Source organism: Takifugu rubripes, unplaced genomic scaffold, assembly GCF_901000725.2.
Source record: "Takifugu rubripes unplaced genomic scaffold, fTakRub1.2, whole genome shotgun sequence".
NCBI classification, from domain to species: domain Eukaryota; kingdom Metazoa; phylum Chordata; class Actinopteri; order Tetraodontiformes; family Tetraodontidae; genus Takifugu; species Takifugu rubripes.
This window is the reverse complement of record NW_021821599.1, coordinates 1921-12791: the sequence shown is the minus strand read 5'-3', so window position 1 is coordinate 12791 and position 10871 is coordinate 1921. Positions and strand designations below refer to the sequence as shown.

Sequence of the window (10871 nt, the reverse complement as noted above, 5' to 3'; positions counted from 1 at the left end):
AAATTTGTTGGAAGTGAAGAAAGTGCTGGCTTTATTTATGCCAAACCATGTTACCTTGGAAACGGTGCTCATACAGACCCGCCATAATACTCAGTATTTCTCCAACACATTGTTTTTGGAGCATTTTATAAATATTGGAGATTATGTGTACAGAAATACACTAAAATGAAAGGTACAAATACTGATTTCAGCTTTTATTAAGAAAAAAGTGTGTGTGCATATGTATGTAAAAAAAACATCACGGTATAAAAAAAACAAGAGATGCATTAGTAATTATAAACAAGGATTCTCTTTTGTATGAAAAAAAAAAGTACCGTAAAATGGGGGAATCGTGCAGATTTTAATACATTTACATTCCATAGATATATGATTAGAACATTTTGAAATCTTCAATTAAACAAGTACAGTTTAAAAATCTATGGCTAATATTCAAATGTATCTATATGTTTTTTGTTTTTTTACATTTTCCATTTTTGTATGCAAATATTACACTTCGCCACCATATTCACTCAAAAACTAGACTACAAGTTGATATTAAAACCCATGAACTGGCTGTACAAACAAATGGGTGTGAGGCTTTAATGCTGTTATCTTTTTAACGACCAACCAGAGTTCTTCACTGTCAACTTAAAATCCTGTAAATCCTTAAAAAGGAAACACCTGTACATTTAAAGGGAAACAGCGATTTAATCAGCATCCATACATGCTTCTGCACCCATATTAAAAGTTTTGGCACTTAATTTGGTTATTGATGGTGTTCATTTCTTTCAAGCTAACCTTTTAAAAAATGATATTTTGGTGACTTTTTTTATCTACTGTCTAATGACTTCTATTTATGTTTTCTGTTTGCGTCTGTGTAGGTTGACTTCTGTCTAATTGTTTTAGGGTTCAGATCTCTGGCTGAAATCAACACAAAAGACATAATGACAATCATTTCTGAGTCCAAACACCAAGAAATTAAAACCGAAGAATTTTGCACATGTGCAGTCCCCATATCCAAAAAAACTGGGCAGTATGCTCAATTTTTACACTTTTTTGTACAACAAAACCCAGTGAAAGCGGAGCAGGTCTGCTCCGCAGCAGCGTTCGTTTCCACAGCTCTGCTCTCCCCTAGTGGAGGACGTGAGTAATCACATGTTTGAGAGTGGATGTGACATGGCATCAGAGACCTCTTTGGGATCTAACAGCAAAAGCAAAAAAATAAAAAAAAAAAAAAGTCACCACCAGTGCTATAACAGACACACAGTAACCAACAACAGAATTGTTAAAGAGAAAGCAAATGTTTTTTTCCAGATTTGAGGAATTTCAAGTGAGCAAATTCCAAACCTAAATAAACTCATATTGGACAAAATGATGTCTTCTGGAATTGACCTTTACTTTGAGCCAGCAAGCTTGTATGATCAAGATTTACAAATTGAGGAGAGCTCAACTGAAATCTTTACAAGTATGAATCGTGTATTCAGAGGATAGTTCACAGCCAGGTCTCCTACATCTTTGTCTCGGTGTCAGGACAAGCCTGGTTCTCATGCACGTTCTCCTGGCAGACGAGGTTATATGACTTCTTCGGCGCTTCCTCCACCACAGAGCTGCATATCTCAGGGTCATTTTTCAGCAACTCGTGGCGGGACAAGTGTTCGACGATGCCCGCCCCGATGGAGTCTCCGAGAACATTTGTGACGGTGCGGAAGCGGTCCCTGAGGTGAGGCAGAGAGGGGTCCAAGGCATAGCGTGAGAGAAGTAAGGCAGGAAAGCAAGCATCCGCAATAATAAATATATTGCAAACATATGACATTTTTCAATCTTTAACACTTACAGGAACCAATCAACTGCAATGATCAGGGTGATGTCATCAGTTGGCAGGCCTACGGATGTCAGCACTATGATCATGGTGACCAATCCAGCTTGAGGGATTCCCGCCGCTCCGATACTAGCGGCTGTGGCTGTGATACTGAGGAGTGGAGAAGGAGACGGTGTGGAGTTTATGACGACAGCGAGGAACATTGCAGCTTTGACTTTGGAAGGTTTTTAATGCATACCTGATGGTGAGGATCTGTCCAAAGTTGAGGTCATAGTCATTGACCTGAGCGATAAAGATGGCAGCGAGGGCTTCATAGAGAGCTGTGCCATCCATGTTTATGGTGGCACCAACAGGAAGCACAAAGCGGGTCACCCTCTTGTCCACCTTGTTGTTTTCCTCTAAGCATTTAAAAGTGATGGGTAAAGTGGCAGAACTGAGGAGGGACCAAGGTGAAGGAAAGTGGGCCACAAAGGAGTAAGAAACATAAGTAAATTTTGTAGAAAAACCATCAAATCTCTTTTTCTCTTTGCACACTGGCATACCTGGAGGACGTGCCCAGCGCAGTCACGAGTGCCTGCAGCAGCCCAGCAATGAAAACAAATGGGTTTTTTCTGGTGATGATGAAGTAGAGCAGTGGCAGGACGATGGTGGCGTGGACAAGCAGGCCACAAATGACTGTGACGTGTACATTCCCAACTGGCTCCCCATAGCTGTGATGTCATCCATCTCCACAATCTTACCGGCAATCAGAAACAGGATGCCGATAGGTGCGTACCTGAGGATCAGAGGGGCTCACCGTTGATATGGAAATGTCATTCTTCCCCTATGGTCCACCCATCCTGGTACTTACCACATGATTATCGCGACCAGCCTCATGATCGCTTCATTGAGACAGTCAAAGAAGTCCCTGAGGGGCTGTCCCTGTTCCCTCATGCTTCCTATGATCAAACCAAAGCAGAGGGAGAACACCACCAGACCAAGTGCATTGACTCCATTAACTGATCCTGGAACTGGGACTGTCTCCTCTCGGGTTATCTCCTGGCTACCATTGAGTGTGAATATCGTGTCATTCACTGTCATCCTCACATGGACTATCCTCTTGCCATACTGGGTCTTATACTATGTTTTTCAAAACAAGAAAATGGACAGTAACATAAGGGCGGTTAATAATATCATCCTTTTTGTCATCTTTGCATTGCCGGCAGATTAAATCTCAATGTCTGTTAAACCTGAAGCTTGCATCTGCGTGAATATTTAACATTAACATCATCTCACTACGGATTAAGTGGATTATTGTGAGGGATTCTAAATACTATGAAGGAGGTGGGCCTGTGAGTAAAATTTGCTCTAAAGCCATTAATGTATCAAAATTAGAAAAAAAGAGAGGGCAGAGAAGTGGTACCTGTTTGGTGCAGGCCTCTACGAGGTTGGGAGGAAACATGTTCCTAAAACACAAAATTACACAGATACGTGATAGTAGCGGGTAATAATAAATGATTCATGAACACAGAACACTGGGAATCGGGGAATTTCTTGACTGACTAATGTCAGTATGCCTGGAAAGTTGTGTCCACTTACCTGATAAGATCCAGGAATGCATCAGCCGGGCTGACCTGCTCTATCTCTGCGTCTTGGAAAACTCGTCCTTAATTCCTCTGCCTGGGTGAATGGCGAGGACCATGACGATACCGATGGTCACGGCGATGATAGTGGTGGTGGTGTAGTAGATCACCGCTCTCATTCCCATTTTTCCGGAAGCCCGGCTGTCCAGAGCTGCCACACCTGTAAAAGTCCCAGCACACAATACTTCTTTATTCATCCACATATGAGGAGGATGTTAATACTTCCAGTAATTGGACCTGTTTAATTACGTTGAGATTATGAAGGAATTCTTCAAATAAATTGGGGGGGGGAAGCTATTATCTGAAAACTATATAAACGTTTTCTGGAAAAAGCTGCAGTTAGATGTGGATCACACCCATCAGTGACAACAAAGAGGCATTTGAAACCTAATGAATCTGACCTTTGCTTAATGGAAAGCTAACACCTGCTTTGCAACACCCAGATGTAGATCAACCTTAGAAAATACGTCTCCATTCAAAGAATATGTTCTGTTATAACAGAACAGGAGGGCAGATTTCATAACAAAGAATAAATGGAGCTCACTGAATTCTCACATCCGTTTTTTCTTTCTTACACAACACTGGCATGTGTCCCAGTTTTATGGCAGGTTGTTGTGAAAACAGTGACACGGACACATCAGTTACAGATTAACAGGCAGATGCGTGACACAAACTATCCCTTGGAAACAGAAACCTTATCCTGACAGGAAAAAAGAGTCATTGTAGCACGTGTGAATAAGGAGGAGGCTGGATGTTTGGTAACTAATGTCCGCCGCGTGTAACGTCAATCAGAAACGGTCAAGCAGCGTTGTGCAAAGACACGTGTCGTCTTTTCCTCTGTGCTGCATTAACGTTGAGTTTAACAGAGGCCACATATATCGTTGACGTTCGAGGTTGTTCTTATCTCCACAAGCCCCTCCGATGCTTTTCGCCTCCTTCCATCATGCATTCTTTCATCCTAATGCTCTCTAGAAGACCTGCATCACCTCCTCCTTTTTTACAACTCTAATACCAGCCTTGCTGCCCCCTTTCCCTTCCTCTCTTTGTGCACTGTTCTTATTGCCTCAATATCTTTGAGTGCATCTTTGTATCTATTCCTTTTTCTGATGGTCCTGGGAAAATCTGTTGACTTAGTGAGTCAGGCATGCACCCAATAAACCCTGGTCTGTTGTCTGGGCAACGGTGGGCACAGCCTCACCCAATTTCATCCTTGTGTAGGGGATGAAAAGGGACCAAGAATGAAGCAAAGTCAGGAGAATGACCTTCTCCCTCATTTGGGAAATGTTCGACAAATACAAACGTGCGCCTTGTGAGGGAGGAAGGTGAAGAGAAGGAGGATCGGTCACTGCTGGGCAATAGTTGCCTGTTTTAAACCCTGATAGATATTTGAACATTTTAACATCCAGAATGGCAAATAGTACACATTTCTAAATGCAGAGACACCAAGCAATGCTTTCTAAATAAAGCATGGATATGAAACATTTCATTCAGGTCCATTTCTGATTTAATGATTAATTTACTAAAAATATACTATTAAATGACCCAAATAATATGAATTAATAACACTTTCCTGATAATTTGGACCACATATATCCTGTTTCCCTAAATATGTCATTTAAAGCAACTGAGTTAATATTCAGGTTCCTTCCTGCTATCCTATTAGATCTATAATGATCCTGGATATGAGCAGAGATTGAGAATTCAGATCAGATTATGTCGGTCTTCTGAATTAATAGTTAAATTATGTTTGATATTGCTCAGTCATAAAAAAAAATTATTCAGTGACTAAATCTTAAGCTACGACTTCTAATACTAACAAAAATAGACATTTAGAAAACAATCACAACTTCTTTTAGACTACACCATGCTAAAGAAACATTTGACACTCAGATCTAATATGATTTGTGAAGAGAACAGCTGTCTTCCTTGTCTTCTACATGTTGGTGCTGCAACCATGTGACATGATGTCAGAGGATGTAATATTATTGCCAACCTGCAGCACAAAGCCACTTATTATTAGAATTAATTCTGTCATCCCTTCACTGTGCTGCCTCCTTGCTGCCTCCTTGCTTTGCCACTGGTGTGTTTGGTTATCTGGTACCGGCATTTTGAGCCTGTTTGAGATTTCCGCTGCCCAGTGACTGCAGACAAAAGCATCCACAGACCAGATAGGTGTGATTAGCCAAAGCAGCAGTGGTCAGGGAACTCCGTGCATACTTAGATTATGACAGGAAGCCTCCGATTTTTGCCCTTCTGAAATGGAGGCAGCCATTAAAAACAACTAATAGAGTCACAAATTCACCAGTTTTAATATGTGTCTCTTGAGTCATGACATAACATTGACCATACCTACTGCTGGGCCCAAACCAACAAACAGCATAGGCTGAACAAACAGTACAGTTGTGACACTTGTGAGGTTAATGTTGATCAAGTGGAGCGCAAAATACCATGTCTACCCAGAAATCACACAGCTACAAAACACCCAGATCCAGCTGAAATTTTTCCATATTTTCTGTGTCAGGCTGTGAGGCAAGACTGGAATTCTTTTGGTCATGGCTCATGTTGTTTACGACAAATCAATGCTTTGCAAGCCTTAAGGGTGCCCGTGTGTCTATTTCAGAAAGAAGAGATTTGATATAAAAATAAAATCCACCAGGCTGGAGTGTGTTCACTGCTGGATGTGTGCAGGTTGTTGCACAAATTTGTACTTTCTCTGTTATTCACATGTGCACGAGTAATGTTTCAACCTTGTAATTATTTATGACGGAAAGGATTTGAGTAACAAAATTACGTGACAAAAAAGTGCTCACAAACTAGTGCCGAGCATTCTTTTGCACGTTGCTGTACCTTAAAGATGGGCTTTAAAAATAGTTTTATCATGTGTTTATATAAAAACAAAACAGCCGAACCTGTGATAAGACTGGAAACCAGCAGAGGAAGCACCAGCATCTGGAGCATCCTCATCAGCAGCTCTCCAGGGAAGGAGAAGAAGGTCACATCACGATAGGACATGTTGTAACTCCGCAGGCCGAACCCCAGGATGATGCCTGCAGTGAGGAGGACAGGAAGGATGCAAAGAATCACACTTTAATAAGAATGGCTCGCAATCATAAGACAGTTCATGATTACTGGCGATAAGAGATCTACATTCAGCAAAAAATATCCTTTTAAGGAAATCCTATAAACAAACCAACACTGCATTTCATAACAACTGGGTTTGGGTCAGGATGTTCTGATCCTATTTCCTTGTCTGAATAACTGGATTACGGAATGATAACATTTTGGAATACCAATAATTGCGCAATAATTAAACTTCCCTGCTGCGGTTTCTGGGATTTTGTCGGTTTTTGTCCTGCAGGGGGTGAAAGGGCGCACAATTGGGTGCAGCAATTTGAATCTCGTTGTCGATTTAAGCAGATTGTGCCTGCCTGGCAGGGTGTCTGTTTGTCTAGTGTGGGTGTTTGTAAGGGTGTCTGTTTGTGGTGAAGCTGTTTGGTCGCTTCCCCTATTGTGTGTTGGTGCTCTGCGTTTTCTGGAGGGTCGCTCCTGTTCCCGTGCTTCCGGTTTCCCTGGAGGACCGCTCCTGTTCCTGTTGCCTTGGAGGGCCGCTCCTGATTCCGAGCCTCCGGTTTTTCTGGAGGGCCACTCCTGTTCCTGTTCCATGTCTCCTGGAGGACCGCTCCTGCTCCCCTTGCAGCCTAGGAGGATTGCCTCTGCCTTCAGTGTCTCGGGGCACGTTCGTGGGGTGAGCGTGTCGCGCCGGACTCCTGAGTCCTCGCTGGTCTTGGAGGACTGCTGCGGGTTGGGGACTTGCCGGTGTTCCGAGTTCCCCGCAGTCCAGGGGGACTGCGTCTGGTTGGGGACTCACCGATGGACCTGTGAGGGGCAGACGCTGCCTCCTAATCGCCGGCAGTCCAGGAGGACTGTTTCCTGTCGTCAGTGTGTGCTCCCCTTCCCTGTAAATAAAACTGTTTTGACCACTCCACCATGGTGTCCTGGCCTGCGTTCGGGTCCTGTACTACTACATATCGGAACAATTTTCAGGGTAATAAACTGTTCAGAAAGTCTTACATTTCAAATATCAGATATTCACCCCCTTAGTAAGTTATCCACTGGTAGTAAGTTATCCACTGGAGGTGGTAAGTTAACCACCTACAATGGACCTGGGTGGTGGCAGGAAGTCAAAGAACTGCCCAATCAAACATGTTTGTTATGGCAACTCTAGAGCATCTGCAGCTCTGTGTGTGTGGGGGGGGGGGGACTTCTGAGGGGGAATAAGAGGTTGATGGCATCAAGACACAGGTCAGATCCCGGCTAACTTAATCTAAAATTTTATACATTTAATTAAAATAATTTCCTGGACTGGGCTGCGGGATTTATTGAGACACCCAGAGAAAGTGATAACTTCATTATAAGAAGAAAAAGAATTTTAAGAGTCCTTTGCCACTCACCAATAATGACAGCAGAAATGGTGAAGAGCACGAAAGCATTCGTATGAAGAATCCTTTGACATCATTCTTTCGGATGCTCCGCACCCTCTTCATAGCCAGCAGCGATTGGGTCTGCATCCTGGCTCGGATGTGGCGGGCCCCAGCTGCGGTCCTCTGTGGGTTCTCCCCGTGGTTCTGAGTCATAGCTGCAGCTGAAATTGTAACATCGGTTGATGACGTGCACAATCAGCCTTCTGTTTGCCGTTAAAGGTTTGCCGCTGAAGGAGGAAGATAAGAGTGATCCGAATTGACCTGCTCTGATCACCTCAGACTGTTCTGACGAAAGCACCCATTCATATTTGTAACATGTGTCACTACTGTGTTTTCTTAAGTTTCCATTGCTATAGAGCGCATTGAAAATGCATTTAACAAGCCAAGATCTTGATCATCAGCAGTGATGACATGCAAGAACCGCCATGTTCAACAGATCTGCTTCCTCTGAACTGTAATGAGAACCGAGTGTGTTGAGAAGACAGGATGAGAAGTCTTCCTACTGAGTACGCTCAACTACAGCCCACATTGTTGGAACGCATGTCTATACTGATAAAGCTCCCCCACATGTAGCCGCAGACGTTAAAAAGAAAAAAAAACATCACAAAAACAAAAAGGTCTTTTGTCTACCTTGAGGTTTCAGTTAAGCGGCGGTGTGTCAGGTTTGGTCTGAGGAAAGTCCTGCGCTGAAGCTCAATCGTGACCGAGGGGCTCTCTGAAAGTACACAGGCTGGAGCAGGCAATCTGGAATAAAGAGAGAGAGAGGAGGAGAAAGGAAAGGAGGGATGTCGTACTGGGGACAGGGGAATAAAAGAGCCAGTCAGAGAACACGAGGCGGTGCTAGAGTAGGAGAGAAAACAGCCAGACACACAGTGTGGGCTTGTGGGTAGGTAAGGCGGGAACAAAAAAAGTGAAGTAATTTAGGGGAGGTGCATTTTAGACAGAAGAGACACTGAGGAATAATGAGCTCTTGGAGCAGTAAAAAAGAGAAAGAACCTTCTTGTTTTCTTCTGTCCTTCTCAGTCTTCCATTCACATGTTTTTTTTCCACACTTATTGCAGGATTGGAGAGTCATAGAGAAAGATTCATTAAAGGAATAAAATTAAAATAAATAAATATAAATAAAAAGGCATTATTTATTATATTTATTTATTTTTGCTCTTCAGCCCACTATGTCGCTCTTTTTTTCCATGAAAACCTGCAGACTCTGTTAACTTTAATGGCCTGTATAAATATTTACCAAGCGCCAACAGAATAACTGGTTCTGCCCAATGCCTGGCAGTAAAAGAAAGTGTGTGACACTGTTGATCAATTGGTGGCTTTTATTTCAAAAGTTGAATGTTTTAGTTTATCGTTGGTGTTTTTTCATTGTAATAAGTTAGTAATGAAAATTTAAAAAGGAGGGGAAAGCCTAAAGTTTATCACATTAATTCTGAACTTTTCAGAACTGTTTTCACCATCAGACATGCAAACTAACACACACACACACACACACACACACACACACACACACACACACACACATGCCCATTCTTGTCTTTTTGGGACTTATATATTCTCCGGCCACTGTCCCTGACCCTAGCCATTCCACCTGAAGCCCCAACCCTAACCCTAACCTCACCCTTAACCTAAACCCAATTCTACCCTCAACCTCAAAACCAAGTCTTAACCCTCAAACAGTCCTTTGAAGATGTCTTGACCAAAATGTCCTTATTCCCCTAAAAGGGTCCTCATTTTTCGAGGAGAATATTTTGGTGTTCTGTTCAATATGTACACACACACACACACACTACTTACTTTAATACTTTATGGCAGCTATTAACAGCAGTCTCCAAACAAGGGTCATTCAGCAGTCATCAACTGTCAACAGAAATAGACATGGGCAGCACCTTCTCATCCTAAAGTTATAAATGTTAACACAATAGACAAGCGGTTCCCGGGTTCACCACTGAGTATCACTTTTCAAAGCCAGTGGGGCAGTGCGTAAAGTTATGTGTTCTTTGGAACAGCCTGGCCTTGGTGTGAGGGGAAACCAGCAGCTTTGAGAGTGGATAGAGGTGATCAGCAAAGAAACAGCAGAGAAACAGAGCAGGAAACTCCAAAGAGAGCTTATTAAATGTCTGTTCCACACCTCCCTGTCTTTATGAAAATAGGCAGTTAGAATAAAAATGCAGCCAATTGAAACAATAACCTTGGCTTGTACAGTGTACAGGTGCACACTGTATTTGTGATACTGAAACTATAATTACGCCCAAATAACATAATAATATTCTCAGCTACACTGTATTTGTGCATGCCCACAATGAAAATGACTTTTCCGTCCACATGCTGCTCTCTGGTGTCATATGACCTATTGAGAGGCACATTTCAGTAAAAAGACAAAGAAGACAGTTGATGCAGATGCAGCTTATTCAGTCAGAGCCACTGACCACTTTTTTGCGTTTTTTTTTATTTTCAAAAAGATAAAGATGCTTAAACAAAACACAAGTTAAAAAGCAAGTACATAGCATATCAATAGCATGTTTGTAATAACTAGCAGTTTTAGTAGCTAAGATCTCACATGAAAAAGTACATTGACTGACTGAAATGCCGAGGTTTGTTGAGGGATCTCTCAACGGCCAACGATGGAACTTGAGTCTAATCAGAAAATAAAAGTGACTAATTGAATAAGCCTGAGAATCAATGGACAAGGGACTATTGCCATTGAGAATATGCCAAAAATAGGAGCTACAAGTAAATTCAAAATTCAAAAATGTTCTATTAAGGAGTTAAAAATGTGATCTTCTTCATTTCTTTAATATCAGGTTTTAGAGCACATATAAATTACGCAACACCAAGCTTATTCAACCTGGACCGTTGAAAGTTGCTCAGTTTTAGGAGCAGGACATTGCGTAATACCCACAATGCCATAAAAAGACCAAATTTGCCAGCACTTATAAGCAGATTTCACTCTGCGGATGTCAATTCTGT

At 42.2% G+C, this 10871-nt stretch overlaps 1 pseudogene across 1 annotated transcript; it reads right to left on the bottom strand.

Annotated features, from left to right (window-relative positions):
* Nucleotides 1-179: 179 nt before the first annotated feature.
* Nucleotides 180-8645, bottom strand: LOC115248168 (excitatory amino acid transporter 1-like; annotated as a pseudogene). Its single transcript, XR_003887149.1, has 10 exons — nucleotides 8532-8645; nucleotides 7872-8062; nucleotides 6330-6467; nucleotides 3377-3580; nucleotides 3201-3243; nucleotides 2649-2917; nucleotides 2341-2573; nucleotides 2037-2231; nucleotides 1814-1948; nucleotides 180-1694 (listed from the first exon to the last, which is right to left on the bottom strand). The product of XR_003887149.1 is annotated as an excitatory amino acid transporter 1-like (transcript).
* Nucleotides 8646-10871: the final 2226 nt, after the last annotated feature.